The following is a 19,962-nucleotide window of genomic DNA, read 5'->3' on the forward strand; positions in this document are numbered from 1 at the left end:
GAAGGGGTGTCATCACTGGAAGGATGGGTAGCTAGAGTCTCTGTGGTGGTGGTCTGAGGATCAGCCTGCTGCAGAGGATGTGCTGACTGAATAGGAACCTCTGGATCTGCAGCCTGAATCCGAGGCGGGGCCTCCTGATGTGATACAGCCTTCTCTGTGCCTGCCTGTGCAGCCTCTCTCTGTGGATGAGTCTCCGTCTCATGATCATCCGCCTCCTCCTCAGATGGCTCGGATGGGGTATCAGGCTCGGAGGAGATGTCGCTGCCAGAACGGATCATCAGCTTCAGGTGCTCATAGCATCGCTTGCTGCGACGCTCAGATCTCTCGTAACGCCACTGGTTGCGGCGCTCCATCTGGTCTAGCTGCTGAAACAGGTGGTGCACTAAGTGATAAACTGGCTCGGAGGCAGGTGGAGGTGTAGTGGTGGTAGCAGGGATAGCTGTAGAAGAAGAGGGGTGATGAGCGGATAATTTATACGCTTTTTGGCATTGTTTTTAGTATGTTTTTAGTAGGATCTAGTTACTTTTAGGGATATTTTTGTTAGTTTTTATGTTAAATTCACATTTCTGGACTTTACTATGAGTTTGTGTGTTTTTCTGTGATTTCAGGTATTTTCTGGCTGAAATTGAGGGACTTGAGCAAAAATCAGATTCAGAGGTTGAAGAAGGACTGCTGATGCTGTTGGATTCTGACCTCCCTGCACTCAAAGTGGATTTTCTGGAGCTACAGAACTCCAAATGGTGCGATTCCAATTGCGTTGGAAATTAGACATCCAGGGCTTTCCAGAAATATATAATAGTCCATACTTTGGCCGATTTTAGAGGACGCAAAAGGGTGTTGAACGCCAGTTCTACGCTGCAGTCTGGAGTTAAACGCCAGAAACACGTCACGAACCAGAGTTGAACACCAAAAACACGTTACAACTTGGCGTTCAACTCCAGAAGAAGCCTCTGCACGTGTAAACTTCAAGCTCAGCCCAAGCACACACCAAGTGGGCCCCGGAAGTGGATTTATGCATCAATTACTTATTTCTATAAACTCTAGTAACTAGTTTAGTATAAATAGAACTTTTTACTAGTCTTTTAGACATCTTATGATTTTTAGTTCATCTTTAGATCATATTGATCACGTTTGGGGGCTGGCCTCTCGGCCATGCCTGAACCTTCATCACTTATGTATTTTCAACGGTAGAGTTTCTACACACCATAGATTAAGGTGTGGAGCTCTGCTGTTCCTCATGAATTAATGCAAAGTACTACTGTTTTTCTATTCAATTCAACTTATTCCGCTTCTAAGATATTCATTCGTACTCTAACATGAATGTGATGAACGTGACAATCATCATCATTCCCCCACGAACGCGTACCTGACAACCACTTCCGTTCCACCTTAGATTGGATGATTATCTCTTGGATCTCTTAATCAGAATCCTCGTGGTAAAAGCTAGATTGATGGTGGCATTCATGAGAATCCGGAAAGTCTAAACCTTGTCTGTGGTATTCCGAGTAGGATTCAGGGATTGAATGACTGTGACGAACTTCAAACTCGCGAGTGTTGGGCGTAGTGACAGACGCAAAAGGAGGGTGAACCCTATTCCAGTATGATCGAGAACCTTAGATGATTAGCCGTGCTGTGACAGAGCATTTGGACCTTTTTCACAAGAGGATGGGATATAGCCATTGACAACGATGATGCCCTCACATACAGCTTGCCATGGAAAGGAGTAGGACTGATTTGATGAAGACAGCAGGAAAGCAGAAGCTCAGAGGAACGAAAGTATCTCTATACACTTATCTGAAATTCTCACCAATGAATTACATAAGTATTTCTATCTTTATTTTCTATTTATTTATTATTTATTTTCGAAAACTCCATAACCATTTGATATCCGCCTGACTGAGATTTACAAGATGACCATAGCTTGCTTCATACCAACAATCTCCGTGGGATCGACCCTTACTCACGTAAGGTTTTATTACTTGGACGACCCAGTGCACTTGCTGGTTAGTTGTGCAAAGTTGTGAAGTTATGTTTGGACCATGGTATGGTGCACCAGTTATTGGTGCCATTTCCAGGGAGAGAAAGAACAACAAATTTTACAACCTCAGAGTAACAATTTCGCATACCAAGTTTTTGGCGCCGTTGCCGGGGATTGTTTTGAGTTTGGACAACTGACAGTTCATCTTGTTGCTCAAATTGGGTAACTTTCTTTTCGTTTTCTTTTCAAAAAAAAATATTTTTATATTATGTCTTTCAGAATTTTTAAGAATGAATTCTAGAATTTCATGAAGCATGTGAAGCCTGGCTGGCTGTAAAGCCATGTCTAAATTCTTTTGGACTGAGGCTTCCAAACCATCTTCATAGAGGCAAGTTAATTTGATAATTAATGAGCAGTATATCTGAGCTACATGCTGAAGCTTGGCTGGCCATTGGCCATGTCTAGTGTTTTGGACCGGAGCTTTCATTGAAAGCTTGGCTGGCTAGTGAGCCATGTCTAATTCCTGGACTGAAGTTTTAGACTAAGAATGCAAGATTCCTGGAATTCATATTAAAAATTTTGGAATCCTTATTTTTCATTTTCAAATTAATTTTCGAAAAATAATAAAAAAAATTAGAAAATCATAAAAATAAAAAAATATTTCATGTTTCTTGTTTGAGTCTTGAGTCAAATTGTAAGTTTGGTGTCAATTGCATATTCATTTTGTATTTTTCGAAAATTCATGCATTCATAGTGTTCTTCATGATCTTCAAGTTGTTCTTGGTAAATCTTCTTGGTTGATCTTGATGTTTTCTTGTTTTGTGTCTTTTCTTGTTTTTCATGTGCATTTTTGCATTCATAGTGTCTGAACATGAAAGATTTCTAAGTTTGGTGTCTTGCATGTTTTCTTTGCATATAAAAATTTTCAAAAATATGTTCTTGATGTTCATCATGATCTTCAATGTGTTCTTGGTGTTCATCTTGACATTCATAGCATTCTTGCATGCATTCATTGTTTTGATCCAAAATTTTCATGCATTGAGCCTTTTTCATGTTTTTCTCTCTCATCATAAAAATTCAAAAATAAAAAAAATATCTTTCCTTTTTTCTTTCAGAAATTTCGAAAATTTGGATTGACTTTTTCAAAAATTTTTAAAATTCAATTGTTTCTTATGAGTCAAATCAAATTTTCAATTTAAAAATCTTATCTTTTTCAAAATCTTTTTCAAAAATCATATCTTTTTCATTTTTCTTATTTATTTTCGAAAATTTTAAAAATATTTTTTGAAAAAATCTTTTTCTTAATTTTACATCATATTTTCGAAAATATCATCAACAATTAATGTTTTGATTCAAAAATTTCAAGTTTGTTACTTACTTGTTAAGAAAGATTCAAACTTTAAGTTCTAGAATCATATCTTGTGATTTCTTGTGAATCAAGTCATTAATTGTGATTTTAAAAATCAAATCTTTTTCAAAACTAATTTCAATCATATCTTTTCAAAATTATTTTTTTTATCTTACCTTTTTCAAAATCATATATTTTTAATCATACCTTTTCATATCATATCTTTTTCAAATATCTTTTCTAACTTCTTATCTTTTCAAAATTGATTTTCAAATCTTTTTCAACTAACTAATTGACTTTGTGTTTGTTTCTTATCTTTTTCAAAACTACCTAACTAACTTTCTCTCTCTAATTTTCAAAAATCTCTTCCCTCTTTTTCAAAAATTCTTTTTAATTAACTAATTGTTTCAATTTTTAATTTTAATTTGATTTCATTCCTAATTTTCGAAAATCACTAACCCCTTTTCAAAATTTTATTTTCAAAAATCCTCCTTCTCTCTCATCTCCTTCTATTTATTTATTCATCTACTAACACTTCATCTCACCCAAATTCGAACCCCCTCTTCCATCTGTGTTCGAATTTTCTCTTCTTCCCTTCTTTACATTACATTCTTTTCTTCTTCTACTCACACAGGGGAACCTCTATACCTGGGTAAAAAGGATCCCTATTATTATTATTTTTCTGTTCCCTCTTTTTCATATGAGCAGGAGCAAGGACAAGAACATTCTTGTTGAAGCAGACCCTGAACCTGAAAGGACTCTAAAGAGAAAACTAAGAGAAGCTAAAATACAACAACCCAGAGATAACCTTACAGAAATTTTCGAACAGGAAGAGGAGATGGCAGCCGAAAATAATAATAATACAAGGAGGACGCTTGGTGACTTTACTGCACCTAATTCCAATTTACATGGAAGAAGCATCTCCATCCCTACCATTGGAGCAAACAATTTTGAGCTTAAACCTCAATTAGTTTCTCTGATGCAACAAAACTGCAAGTTTCATGGACTTTCATCTGAAGATCCCTTTCAGTTCTTAACTGAATTCTTGCAGATCTGTGATACTGTTAAGACCAATGGAGTAGATCCTGAAATCTACAGGCTCATGCTTTTCCCTTTTGCTGTAAGAGACAGAGCTAGAGTGTGGTTGGACTCTCAACCCAAAGATAGCCTGAACTCTTGGGATAAGCTGGTCACGGCTTTCTTAGCCAAGTCTTTTCCTCCTCAAAAGCTGAGCAAGCTTAGAGTGGATGTTAAAACCTTCAGACAGAAAGAAGGTGAATCCCTCTATGAAGTTTGGGAGAGATACAAGCAACTGACCAAAAAGTGTCCTTCTGACATGCTTTCAGAATGGACCATCCTGGATATATTCTATGATGGTCTGTCTGAATTAGCTAAGATGTCATTGGATACTTCTGCAGGTGGATCCATTCACCTAAAGAAAATGCCTGCAGAAGCTCAAGAACTCATTGACATGGTTGCTAACAACCAGTTCATGTACACTTCTGAGAGGAATCCTGTGAGTAATGGGACGCCTCAGAAGAAGGAAGTTCTTAAAATAGATACTCTGAATGCCATATTGGCCCAGAATAAAATATTGACTCAGAAAGTCAATATGATATCTCAAAGTCTGAATGGAATGCAAGCTGCATCCAACAGTACTCAAGAGGCATCTTCTGAAGAAGAAGCTTATGATCTTGGAAACCCTGCAATAGCAGAGGTGAATTACATGGGTGAACCATATGGAAACACCTATAATCCCTCATGGAGAAATCATCCAAATCTCTCATGGAAGGATCAACAAAAGCCTCAACAAGGCTTTAATAATGGTGGAAGAAACAGGTTTCGCAATAGCAAGCCTTTTCCATCATCCACTCAGCAACAGACAGAGAATTCTGAGCAGAATCCATCTAGCTTAGCAAATTTAGTCTCTGATCTATCGAAGGCCACTGTGAGTTTCATGAATGAAACAAGGTCCTCCATCAGAAATTTGGAAGCACAATGGGTCAGCTGAGTAAAAGGATCACTGAAATCCCTCCTAGTACTCTCCCAAGCAATACAGAAGAAAATCCAAAAAGAGAGTGCAAGGCCATTGATATGACCATCATGGCCGAATCCAAGGAGGAAGGAGAGGACGTGAATCCCAAGGAGGAAGACCTCCTGGGACGTCCAGTGATGAATAATTAGTTTCCCTCTAAGGAACCAAAGGAATCTGAGACTCATCTAGAGACCATAGAGATTCCATTGAACCTCCTTATGCCATTCATGAGTTCTGATGCGTATTCTTCTTCTGAAGAGAATGAGGATGTCACTGAAGAACAAGTTGCCAAGTTCCTTGGTGCAATCATGAAGCTGAATGCCAATTTATTTGGTAATGAGACTTGGAGAGATGAACCTCCCCTGTTCACCAATGAACTAAATGCATTGGATCAATTGAGATTGCCTCAGAAGAAACAGGATCCTGGAAAGTTCCTAATACCTTGTACCATAGGCACCATGACCTTTGAGAAGGCTCTATGTGACCTGGGGTCAGGAATAAACCTCATGCCACTCTCTGTAATAGAGAAATTGGGAATCTTTGAGGTACAAGCTGCTAAAATCTCATTAGAGATGGCAGACAATTCCAGAAAACAGGCTTATGGACAAGTAGAGGACATGTTAGTAAAGGTGGAAGGCCTTTACATCCCTGCTGATTTCATAATCCTAGATACTGGGAAGGATAAGGATGAATCCATCATCCTTGGAAGACCCTTCCTAGCCACAGCAAGAGCTGTGATTAATGTTGACAGAGGTGAATTAGTCCTTCAATTGAATGAGGACTCTCTTGTGTTTAAAACTCAAGGTCATCCTTCTGTAAACATGGAAAAGAGGCACAGTAAGCTTCTCCCACTGCAGAGTCAACCAGATCCCCCACAGTCAAACTCTAAGTTTGGTGTTGGGAAGTCTCAATAATGCTCTGAACATCTGTGACGCTCCATGAGAACCCACTGTCAAGCTACTGACATTAAAGAAGCGCTTGTTATTTCATGTTTTATTAGATTCATGATCATGTGGAGTCACAAAATAAGTATAAAAATTGAAAATGAAATCAAAAAAATAGCAGAAGAAAAATCACACCCTGGAGGAGGATCTTATTGGCGTTTAAACGCCAGTAAGGAGCATCTGGCTGGCGTTCAACGCCAGAACAGAGCATGGATCTGGCGTTGAACGCCCAAAACAAGCAGCATCCTGGCGTTCAGATGCCAGGAATGCACACTGAGGAAAGCTGGCGCTGAACGCCAGAAACAAGCATAGAATTGGCGTTCAATGCCAGAAACATGCTGCATCTGGGCGCTAAACGCCCAGAACAAGCACAAATTCGGCGTTTAAACGCCAGAATTGCATGCAAAGGCATTTTACATGCCTAATTGGTGCAGGGATGTAATTCCTTAACACCTCAGGATCTGTGAACCCCACAGGATCAACTCAGCATCTGTGGACCCCACAGGATCCCCACCTACCACAACTCATTCTCTTCCCTCTTCTCATTCATCCTCTCTTCCCAATAAATACTATTCCCCAAAACTCTTCACCAATCACCTCAATCTCTCTTCCCTATCACCATTTCACCACTCACATCCATCCACTCTTCCCCATAAACCTACCTCATACACTCCACATACCTTCAAAATTCAAAATCAATTTCTCACCCAAACCCACCCTATATGGCCGAAACTAAACGCCCCTCCCCTCCCTATATAAAGCCTTCCATTCTTCCTCATTTTCACACAACACAACCCTCTCTTCCCCTTCTTGGCCGAATACACCTCTCCCTCCTTTCCTTCATATTTTCTTCTTCTTCTTCATCTATTCTTTCTTCTCTTGCTCGAAGGCGAGCAATATTCTAAGTTTGGTGTGGTAAAAGCATAAGCTTTTTGTTTTTCCATTACCATTGATGGCACCTAAGACCGGAGAATCCTCTAGAAAAGGGAAAGGGAAGACAAAAGCTTCCACCTCCGAGCCATGGGAGATGGAAAGATTCATCTCCAAAGCTCATCAAGACCACTTCTATGATATTGTGGCCAAGAAGAAGGTGATCCCCGAGGTCCCTTTCAAGCTCAAGAGAAATGAGTATCCGGAGATCCGACATGAAATCCAAAGAAGAGGTTGGGAAGTTCTAACAAACCCCATCCAACAAGTCAGAATTCTAATGGTTCAAGAGTTCTATGCTAATGCATGGATCTCTAGGAACCATGATCAAAGTAAGAACCCGAACCCAAAGAATTATCTCACCATGGTTCGGGGGAAATACTTAGATTTTAGTCCGGAAAATGTGAGGTTGGTGTTTGACTTGCCTATGATGCAAGGAGATGCACGCCCCTACACTAGAAGGGTCAACTTTGATCAAAGGTTGGACCAAGTCCTCATGGACATATGTGTGGAAGGAGCTCAATGGAAGATTGACTCAAAAGGTAAACCAGTTCAACTTAGAAGACTGGACCTTAAGCCTGTGGCTAGAGGATGGTTGGAGTTCATCCAACGCTCCATCATCCCACTAGCAACCGATCTGAAGTTACTGCGGATCGGGCCATCCTGATCCATATCATCATGATTGGAGAGGAAGTAGAAGTTCATGAAGTCATCTCCCTTGAACTCTACAAAATAGCCGAAAAGTCCTCCCCCTTGGCAAGGCTAGCTTTCTCTCATCTTATTTGCCACCTATGTTACTCAGCTGGAGCTTTCAGAGAAGGAAACATTCCCATTGAGGAAGAGAAGCCCATCACTAAGAAAAGGATGGAGTAAACAAGAGAGCCCACTCATGGAGCTCAAGAAACGCATGAGGAAGCTCACCATCAAGAAATCCCTTAGATACCTCAAGGGATACACTTTCCTCCACAAAATTTTTGGGAGCAAATCAACACCTCCCTAGGAGAATTAAGTTCCAACATGGGACAATTAAGGGTGGAACATCAAGAGCACTCCATCATCCTTCATGAAATTAGAGAAGATCAAAGAGCTATGAGGGAGGAGCAACAAAGACAAGGAAGAGACATAGAAGAGCTCAAGGACATCATTGGTTCCTCAAGAAGGAAACGCCATCATCACTAAGGTGGACTCATTCCTTGTTCTTAAATTCTCTGTTTTTCGTTTTCTTTATGTTAAGTGCTTATCCATGTTTGTGTCTTATTACATGATCATTAGTATTTAGTAACTTTGTCTTAAAGTTATGAATGTCCTATGAATCCATCACCTCTCTTAAATGAAAAATGTTTTAATTCAAAAGAACAAGAAGTACATGAGTTTCGAATTTATCCTTGAACTTAGTTTAATTATATTGATGTGGTGACAATGCTTCTTGTTTTCTGAATGAATGCTTGAACAATGCATATGTCTTTTGAAGTTGTTGTTTAAGAATGTTAAATATGTTGGCTCTTGAAAGAATGATGACAAGGAGACATGTTATTTGATAATCTGAAAAATCATAAAAATGATTCTTGAAGCAAGAAAAAGCAGCAAAGAACAAAGCTTGTAGAAAAAAAAAAGAAAAAAATAGCGAAAAAAAAAAGAGAGCAAAAGCAAGCAAAAAAAGCCAAAAGCTCTTAAAACCAAAAGGCAAGAGCAAAAAGCCAATAACCCTTAAAACCAAAAGGCAAGGGTAAATAAAAAGGATCTCAAGGCTTTGAGCATCAGTGGATAGGAGGGCCTAAAGGAATAAAATCCTGGCCTAAGCGGCTAAACCAAGCTGTCCCTAACCATGTGCTTGTGGCGTGAAGGTGTCAAGTGAAAACTTGAGACTGAGCGGTTAAAGTCAAGGTCCAAAGCAAAAATAGAGTGTGCTTAAGAACCCTAGACACCTCTAATTAGGGACTTTAGCAAAGTTGAGTCACAATCTGAAAAGGTTCACCCAATTATATGTCTGTGGCATTTATGTATCCGGTGGTAATACTAGAAAACAAAGTGCTTAGGGCCACGGCCAAGACTCATAAAGTAGCTGTGTTCAAGAATCAACATACTGAACTAGGAGAATCAATAACACTATCTGAACTCTGAGTTCCTATAGATGCCAATCATTATGAACCTCAATGGATAAAGTGAGATGCCAAAACTATTCAAGAGGTAAAAAGCTACAAGTTCCGCTCATCTAATCGAAGCTATGTTTTATTGATAGTTTGGAATTTATAGTATATTCTCTTCTTTTTATCCTATTTGATTTTCAGTTGCTTGGGGACAAGCAACAATTTAAGTTTGGTGTTGTGATAAGCGGATAATTTATACGCTTTTTGGCATTGTTTTTAGTATGTTTTTAGTAGGATCTAGTTACTTTTAGGGATGTTTTTATTAGTTTTTATGTTAAATTCTCATTTCTGGACTTTACTATGAGTTTGTATATTTTTCTGTGATTTCAGGTATTTTCTGGCTGAAATTGAGGGACTTGAGCAAAAATCAGATTCAGAGGTTGAAGAAGGACTGCTGATGTTGTTGGATTCTGACCTCCCTGCACTCAAAGTGGATTTTCTAGAGCTACAGAACTCAAAATGGCGCGCTTCCAATTGCGTTGGAAAGTAGACATCCAGGGCTTTCCAGCAATATATAATAGTCCATACTTTGGCCGAGTTTAGATGACGCAAAAGGGCATTGAACCCCAGTTCTACGCTGCAGTCTGGAGTTAAACATCAGAAACATGTCACGAACCAGAGTTGAACGCCAAAAACACGTTACAACTTGGCGTTCAACTCCAGAAGAAACCTATGTACGTGTAAACTTCAAGCTCAGCCCAAGCACATACCAAGTGGGCCCCGGAAGTGGTTTATGCATCAATTACTTATTTCTGTAAACCCTAGTAACTAGTTTAGTATAAATAGAACTTTTTACTAGTCTTTTAGACATCTTATGATTTTTAGTTCATCTTTAGATCATATTGATCACGTTTGGGGGCTGGCCTCTCGGTCATGCCTGAACCTTCATCACTTATGTATTTTAAACGGTAGAGTTTCTACACACCATAGATTAAGGTGTGGAGCTCTGCTGTTTCTCATGAATTAATGCAAAGTATTACTGTTTTTCTATTCAATTCAACTTATTCCGCTTCTAAGATATTCATTCGTACTCCAACATGAATGTGATGAACGTGACAATCATCATCATTCCCCCACGAACGCGTGCCTGACAACCACTTCCGTTCCACCTTAGATTGGATGATTATCTCTTGGATCTCTTAATCAGAATCCTCGTGGTATAAGCTAGATTGATGGCGGCATTCATGAGAATCTGGAAAGTCTAAACCTTGTTTGTGGTATTCCGAGTAGGATTCAGGGATTGAATGACTGTGACGAACTTCAAACTCGCGAGTGCTGGGCGTAGTGACAGACGCAAAAGGAGGGTGAACCCTATTCCAGTATGATCGAGAACCTCAGATGATTAGCCGTGCTGTGACAGAGCATTTGGACCTTTTTCACAAGAGGATGGGATGTAGCCATTGACAATGGTGATACCCTCACATACAGCTTGCCATGGAAAGGAGTAGGACTGATTGGATGAAGACAGCAGGAAAGCAGAAGCTCAGAGGAACAAAAGCATCTCTATACACTTATCTGAAATTCTCACCAATGAATTACATAAGTATTTCTATCTTTATTTTCTATTTACTTATTATTTATTTTCGAAAACTCCATAACCATTTGATATTCGCCTGACTGAGATTTACAAGATGACCATAGCTTGCTTTATACCAACAATCTCCGTGGGATCGACCCTTACTCACGTAAGGTTTTATTACTTGGACGACCCAGTGCACTTGCTGGTTAGTTGTGCGAAGTTGTGAAGTTATGTTTGGACCATGGTATGGTGCACCAGTTATTGGAGCCATTGCCAGGGAGAGAAAGAACAACAAATTTTACAACCTCAGAGTAACAATTTCGCATACCAAGGGTCCGGCAGATGGTGTGGTTGTCTCATCGGTAGGAGTGAGGAATGGAGGTCTGTAGCCAAAAGCCAGAAAGTTCCTACTGTGAGGGATAATTTTCTTGCATTCTGTAGCAAGTGGCTTCTCATCAGCATCCTCCCAAGGCACGTCAGCTCGATGGCCAAGCTGTGTAATCAGATATGGAAAGGGGAGAGTGCCTCGAACGTGGACCTTGGCCATGTAGTATCGAATGAAGCATGGCAGGTACAGGTCCTTACCCTCCATCACACACCATAGGAGGGTGATCATAGCAGCAGGTAGCTCCGTCTCGTGAGTACTCGGCATAATAAAGTTGCTTAGGATCTGATGCCATAGCCGAGCCTCATCATTTAAGTATGCCCGCTTGATTCCCTTAGGCATGGTGGTGTTCTAACCCATGACCCATGGAAAAGTCGGGTCAAGGGCTATCCTTGCCTTGACGGCATCCCAGTCAAACTTCATGAAGCGCATGTCCTCCTCAGCCTTTTGATAACCATCTAGCTGATCGGATTTAGGCAGGAGTTTCAGAATATCCTCCATGGCCTCTTCAGTGACCAGTATCTGCTTTCCTCTTAGGTTGACTGCATCTAGAGAAGTTTTGAAGTAATTGCAGTAAAATTCCCTTACCCAAGATGCATTGACCTCAGTCAGATTTCTCTCCAGTAAGAACCAGCCTCTTTGTTTGATCTGATCAGAGGTGTATTGCTGGAGTTCTTCTGGGATTTTCAGAGTCCTCTCCAGGTACAGGTTCCTGGAGTTTGCAAACACCGGATACTTCAGCTCGCAATATTGGTTTGTAAACTTAATGGGATCAGTAGCAGGGAGTAGCTGGTCGGCCTTCTCCTGCGGGGTAAAGTGTTTCTCCCGCTAGGAGTAATCATGCATGAGGTTCGGGATGGACATGGAGGATTCTCCTCTTTTTTGTTTGCCAGTTGTTGCCTTTTCTTTTCCTTTTCTTTTGGTGTCAGACATCCTGAAAAACAGAAAACCAGGATATAATAAAAACAGGAAAAACAAGTATGCAAATCACAAAATAAGTATATAGTGGCAAAGGAGTAGTGGAGTGATGAAAAAGAGTTAAGTAAATGTGTATTAAGGATTGAATAGTAGTTAAAAGTCTGAGAAGAAAAATTAACAATCCAAAATGTAATAGAAATCATGTTAATTAGGAAAAATTATCATCAGGCCTTGGTTAGAAGGTTAAAGAGAATAGTGAAAAATCAAAAGAGATGTTTTGAAAGATTAGCTTGGTTAGGAATGAAAAGAGTTTAGGAATTTAAAATTAGTGAATTAGTAAAAAGTGGGTTAGAGTAAGTGGCATGATGATCATTTTCTAAGTAACATGCATTTTCAATTAGAAGCTACAGTTAACTCATATCCAAACAAGGGAATCAGGTTGATGATGAATCAAAAATTGGAAGCTAAACATCAAAAATGCAGATTATGAACCAGGAAATCAAAAAGAATATGAAAGCCTGCCCTGGTATTCATGAATTGGTTTGGTAAAAGCAGAGTTCAAAGTGCCAAAACCAAGACATGAATGGAAATAAAACAATTTATAGAAAATTGGGCAGCATTCCGGCTAAAATTCGATGCTCTCGGAAAATAAACAGTAAGCAGAATAGTTCATATAAAATAAAACAAACTGCAATTAGATATAATTGGTGTGAACAAGAAAGAACATTTGTAATAGCAGCATGAACAGTAAGAACGGCATATGAACAATACTAACATCACAGCAATCAGCAGAATTACGAAAAATATAAAACAATAAGCACGAACAGCGCAATTAATCAGGCCTAAATCCACTAACCACATCCTAGGCTACCTAACCACCTAGAATCCACTACAACATGCATATCTAACTAGCCTAATTATGAACGTAAACAGAAAAATATGGTATTAACTACGACTTGAAAGAAGGGTGGTGTTCGGCAGAACCTGGTAGGCGGATGAATGAAAGTGGGGCAGAGGGAAGGCTGGGGGATGGTGTTGGCGGCGGCTGACGCGGCGGTTGAGGGTGGTTGGCGCGGCGGTGGTTGTTTGGAGGCAGGGGTTTCGGGTAGGTTAATGGGGGTAGGGGTTAAGGGAGAAGGAAGGGAGGGGGGTGTGGGTGGTGGGTGGGGGCGCGACGGTGACGACGGAGCGGTGGGGGTGGTGGTCGCAGAGGTGGACAGTAGTGGTGGAGGGAAGAAGAGGAGAGAAGAAGAAGAAAGAGGGAAGGGAGAAGGGTGTGGCGCGGCGGCAGGGTCTGGGTGGTCGACGGTGGCGTGGGTGGTGGCTGGAAGTTGGTGGTGGTGGTTGGTTTGCAGAGAAGAGAGGAAGGAGAAGGGGTTGGGGGGCGCGAATGGGTAGGGTTTCGCATGGCTGGGGGGTTATCGAATTTGAATCCACGCGATCGCGTGGGGCACGCGGTCGCGTGGCTGGGGTGGAATGGGGGTTGACGCGATCACGTGTGTGATGCGATTGCATGGAATGGGAAAAAGGATGAGTGACGCAGTCGCATGAGGCATGCGACCGCGTCGCTGGAAATTGTGCTAAACGCGCAATTCCAGCGTTGTTTTAGCGCAACTCTCTGTCTCCTTTGGGGTGTTGTGCAATCCATGCGACGCGATCGCGTCGCTCACACTGTCGCGTAGGATTGATGTTGTGCAAGTGACGCGATCACGTCATGGACGCGATCGCGTGGGTCATTTTGTGCGAAACGCACAACAGCCGCACGATTCCAACCCAACTTTCTGGGCGTTGGATCCTTACGCTGATTTCTAGGTCACACGGCCACGTGAATGACGCGGACGCGTGGGGGGTTATTTTTTTCGCAACTGACGCGATCGCAAGAGTGATGCGGTCGCGTCGCATGCCTACTCTTTTTTTTTATGCAGATATGCAATTATGCAGTATGCAATGCGAATGAATAATATTCAGGTTCAATTGAAAAGGAAAACAAAAATAAATAAAACCAAATAAAACTGAAAAAGAAACAACCATACCATGGTGGGTTATCTCCCACCGAGCACTTTTAGTTAAAGTCCTTAAGTTGGACATTGGATGAGCTTCTTGTTATGGCGGCTTGCGCTTAAATTCATCCAGAAATCTCCACCAATGTTTGGAATGCCAAGAGCCTCCGGGGTCCCAAACTAGGCATGTAAAGCTTCTGAGTATCTTCAAGTAGATTGTCAGGTTCCCTGGGTGACGAATGTCAGAATAGATTCCAGGATCCCAAACTTTGCTTTTCAATCTGCCTTCATCTTGATCTATATTTTTCCATCCGGGCTGTTTAGAAAGTAGATTTTCACCAAGATGACCAAACATTTTCCGAGATCCATTCGATTGACCATGATGTCAATCCGTGCACTTCGAATTGAAGCGTGGAACCTTATTGAACCTTGTGCACCAGCTCTGAGTGCGAGCCATTTTCCTCTTACTCTTAAAGCCGTAGAGAGCTCTAAGCTGGCCATCTGTTTCAAGCAAACCATATTCAAGTGGAAAAATAAAGCTAAAGGTTAAGGATTATACCCACTTGAAGCTTGTATTGGGTGGTAATGGCCTTGGGATAGGTGTTTCCAGTAGTTCTGTAAGTTCTACTCCCTTGTGCTCTTCGGTGAATTTCTTCACTTCCTTGCAGATTTCTTCAAATGCATCCATGTCCTGATCAAAGCCTTCTATGTCTTCCTCATCACTTAAGTCATAGATGGGAGGTTGAGAGAAATCTACCTCCGCATCATCTTCGTATTCACTTGGGGAAGATTCTTCGATCTCAGAGAATTCACTTGCTTATGCAAGTTTATTACTGGGAGAACTTGACTTGAGAGTATCCTCATCAAGAAAACTTGCTTCTCGGATTATTCCGTCTAGTTCTTCATAAAAGATTTGCTTTGGGAGTTGTGCACTATCCTCCTTAGCATCAATTGTAACGTTTTTGACAGAATTCTCTATGACTCTGGATTCCCATGGAAGTTCAGCGTCTCCTAAGTCTTCAACCAACTCTTCTTCCATTACAATGACAGCTTCCTCTACTTGTTCCAGTACGAAGTCATGCCCTGTTCTGTCCGCTGGAGTTTCTAGTGTCTCCTTCATGCTACGCTCTTCTTTAGATTGTCCACATGGGGCTATGGGAGGTCCTTGAATGTTCTAATGTCTAGAAGATAATTGACTTACTGCTTGCCCCAGTTGATGAAGGGTTGTTTGAAGTTGATCAACTGTTTCCTTGAGGCGAACCTCTGATTCTCGGGGTGATGGATTTGGACGTGGTACATGGGGAAGTGGTGGTGTTTGGGAGTAATTGGATTGGAATTGGGGTAAATGAGGATCATATGGTGGTGAATGGTGAAAAGGAGCTTGTGAGTGTGGTGGTACGAAATTATGTTGAGAGGATGGCCTATAAGCAGAGGGTGGGGCTTGTTGGTAACTACAAGGTTGTCCACCATGTCTATTGGCTTGGCATGCATTGTAGAATGGTCTTTGTCCATGATATCGTGGAGGGTGTTATTGCCTAAAGGGTTGATCAGATCCTCTTGGCTCCATCCATCTTTGATTGCTCTGACCTTGATGCATGTTCCTGTTATAACTTTTACTCCTTCAACAATATTAGAACCAAACTCAAAGCGAGAGGGGTGAAGATTCATAGTAGCTAATGGAAATAAAAGGAGAAAATAAAGACAAATAAACAAGTAAAAGAAAAATATTTACAATAACCAATAATAAGGCACACGATTGCAGCTCCCCGGCAACGGCGGCATTTTGAAGAACTGAAGATTGATGGTTCAGAAGTTATAGTAAACTCTCGTTGCAAGTATAGTTACTAAACCAAGCAATCAACCTTTCTTACAAACGTTTTGGTTGTCACAAGTAACAAACCCCTAAATAAATTGATAACCGAAGTATTTAAACCTCGGGTCGTCTTCTCAAGGAACTGCAGGGAAGTATGTTCTTATTATTGGCTATGAAGATTGTAAATTGGGGTTTTGAAGATGAGGAACAAGTAAATTAAATTGCAATTAAAATGAGTAAAAGACTATAAAATAGATAAATAACTGTAAAACACACTTTTGGCAAGGTATGAGAAATTGGAAGTCCTATCCTAGTTATCCTTATCAATGATGATGAAAATTGAATCTTAATTCCACTTAGTTAGCCCTTACTTAAAGCAAAGAAAGGTCAAGTGACTAAATAGTTTGATCTTCAAATCCTAGTTAATCCCTAAGGAAAGATTGGGATTATTGAAGTTTAATTCAATTAGCAAAGATAACAGTTACCGATCATGTTGAGTTTGATAACTCCTGAGTTACTGATTTCTTAACCAAGACCAAAAGGGAAAAAAGTAAATCTACTGGAATAAAAATGTCTTCAGATTGGAAGCAACAGTAACATAAATAAAAGAGAGCAATAATAAACTGAAATACCTCAAATAACATTAATTCAAAGAATAATCTGTAACATAGAAGAATTCATAAATTAAATTGAGAAGATAAATAAAAAGGAATGTTGAACCTAATAAAAAGAGATAATCCTGAAAGCAAAATAAATCCTAATTCTAAATCCTAAAAGAGAGAGGAGAGAACCTCTCCCTCAAAACTACATCTAATTCATGAAAAGTAACTAATTGGAGACTCTCTTTTGAATGGATGTATTCCCCCACTTCATAACCTCTGATCTGTGCCTTCTGGACTTGGATTTGGGCCAAAAAAGGGCTTCAGAAATTGCTGGGAGCATTTTCTATAATTTCTGGTGCGTGGCCTCTGTCACGCGTCCGCGTGGGTCATGCGGTCGCGTCATTTGGAGTTTTCCTTGCCACGCGGTCGCTTCAATCATGCATCCGCGTCATATGCGTTTCGCTCAAGGCGCGCGATCGCGTCAATCACGTGGTCGCGTCACTGCTATTTCGCCTTGCATGCAGCCGCGTCGCCCATGCGATCGCGTCACTGCCAGTTTCTCCAAAAACTCCATTTTGTGCTTTCCTTCCATTTTTGTATGTTCCCTTTCCATCCTTTAAGTCATTCCTACCTTAGAAGATCTGAAACTACTCAATACACGAATCACAGCATCGAATGGAGGTAAAGGGTAATTAAAATAATTATTTTTAAAACATAGGAAACATGTTTTTCACATACATCACATAATAAGGAAGGAAAAGTAAAACCTTGCAATTAACATGAATAAGTGGGTGAAGGATTGAATAAATCACTTAAATTAGGCACAAAATATATCATAAAATATGGGTTTATCACCCTCCTCCACTGTGCTCTGGGGAGGCATATATCGGTGAGGATTTGGTCCAGCCTTTGATCATGGGTGAGCTTATGGTAGTAAGAGTGAGGAACTGAGGATCATCTCTGGATGGTGGCAGCTGAAGTATCTCCCTCACCCTCTTCGTACTGAACTCTAGGATCATCTCTCGGACCATTGTACACCAGGTCTTAAACTCGGGGTTCACATCCTTGACATGTTTGTTGTAATACCCTAATTTTCCTAAGCCTTATCTCATGCCGTAAAGTAAAGAATAATTAAAGGTCACGACAATTTTAAGGCTTATATAATAGTATATATAGAAAGAGATAGTAATTCTAGAATCCCAATGAATAAAAAAGCTCAAAAACATAGTTACAAAATAACAAGGCATAAGTAGATATATAAACATAATAGTCATAAGTATCAGCCTTAGCCCGCACAGTTTTGGCCAACTAGTATATACAGACATACAGAGTTTTGAAAGCTAAAACAGCATATACATCATCTCTCTCAAAGTTAGCCTCTAAGGCAAATAAAATACAAAAGTAAGAGTACTAAAACATAATATCCAAAAGACTCCAAAGTATGATAAAGATTCTCTGCCCAGTCACCATCACGCAACTCACCGATGTGCGTTACGACCTACATCTAAAAATAACAATAGAATATGGTATGAGAACTGGAGGTTCTCAGTATGGTAACAGTGCGCATTAATGTAAGATATAAGATTTCAGGACGCCAGAGGCAATCTTAGATCTTCACATCAATCATAAAATTCAAGCTTATAAAATATATAAACAAATCCTTAAATAGGTCAACTAACTTGTGGGATTTCTAAACTATCAGTTCACTGTTGTCCCACAGCCTTCACCAACCGAACCTCCCTGCGATCCCATTGCCACCACCTTCCGAACGTCCTCAATCTCAATAGTACCGGGCACACTCTTCTGATCCGAAAGAATGCGAGCGGGATACTTTGCCACATACCTCACATCTCAATGTAAGGAAGATAAACCAACCGTCTTTACGCCGTGACCTCGACAAGCGGGATTAACCAACCGTCCTTGCCAGACTCATAGCATCTCAACAATCTCAGTGTAAAACGATATATCAGTGGTTTTCAAAAATTATTTTTAATACTCAGTAAATCCATCATTTCACTCCGAGTCTTAAACTCGTCTTAAACATCATCAAATTCATAACTACACAATTCATCATATCAATCGTCATTATAGTACTACCATCTCACTCAACTAATCCACCCGTAGTACTCCAGAAACCTAAGGCTCCGTCTTCTAAATTTATGTAAAATTCTACCTATTTAAGTCACTAATTCTTCCCTATTAAGTTTAGGACCTAATTACTAGACAATACTCTTAAACCACAATTTAAAGAATGTTTGGAAAGCTAGAGAACCTTTGAAGACGAATAAAAACAATTTTGAAGCAAAACAGGGGTTGTGCATATACACAACCCTGCCGTGCGTACGCACATGGGTAAAAACGGCTACTCGCGTACGCGACCCCCTGCTCGCGTACCCCCGAGTGTCCCAACCCGAATGGGTTGGTTGCATTGTGTGTTAGAGTTCGCATACGCAAAGGTCAAAAATCTAATTGTTCCCGTACGCATAAGGTGCTTGCGTACGCGAGATTTCCAACCCGAATGGAATGGTCGCGTCACGTACACTGTGTCGCGTACGCAACCCTCACCAGACTTGGAAAATTTTCAGAGTTGCAGAATTCAGTTTTAAATACCAAACTTTAAATGCTCATAACTTCATCTACAAAACTCCATTTTTCTCAAACTTTATATCATTTTAAAGCTCTTTGAATCACCTTTAATTTAAAGCATTTTTCAACCAATTTCAAAAACAAAGGCTCAAGTTATGATCTACCAAAGTTTACTAAAAACTGATTTTTACCAAAAGTAACTATGTTCTCAAACTTCCAAAATTCACAATCAAGACCAATTATCCTACAACCAAAATAGCTCCAATGTACCTAAATTCTACTCACATAACTTCCAATTCATTTCAAAACCTACCAATACACATTTTCATCCAAAAATTCCTACTTACACATCTCCACTGTTCAATAATGAACAACTCAAGATCAATTTACAATCCTCAATATTCATCAACATCAACAAGCATCATTATCCATTATCACTCCTCAAAATTTATCATTATTCAACTTCATTCTCAATAATCAATAACACATCAAAATTCAACATCATAATTTGTCAAAATCATCAATGCCATTATACATTATCAATTCAACAATTTCCAACAATCAATTCAATCCTATCCTAAAATCCACTAGCCTAAGTGTCGAGAAATATTACATACTACATAGAGAAAACTGAAACCATACCTTGGCCAATTCCCAATATGCTCTATGCACTAAATTTGGACTCCAACAAGGCTCAATTCATCAACAATCCACCAACTCAAGAACCAATGCTCCAATAATCACAATTTAAGCTTGGCAT

At 40.1% G+C, this 19,962-nt stretch overlaps 1 non-coding gene across 1 annotated transcript; it reads right to left on the minus strand.

Annotated features, from left to right (window-relative positions):
• Window positions 1-4,560: 4,560 nt before the first annotated feature.
• LOC148574057 (small nucleolar RNA R71) lies at window positions 4,561-4,668 on the minus strand. The gene has a single exon (XR_015906137.1). It is a non-coding gene; the product is annotated as a small nucleolar RNA R71 (small nucleolar RNA).
• Between the last annotated feature and the right edge of the window lie 15,294 nt (window positions 4,669-19,962).

Source organism: Arachis ipaensis, chromosome B2, assembly GCF_059453495.1.
Source record: "Arachis ipaensis isolate K30076 ecotype BB chromosome B2, ASM5945349v1, whole genome shotgun sequence".
Taxonomy (NCBI): Eukaryota; Viridiplantae; Streptophyta; class Magnoliopsida; order Fabales; family Fabaceae; genus Arachis; species Arachis ipaensis.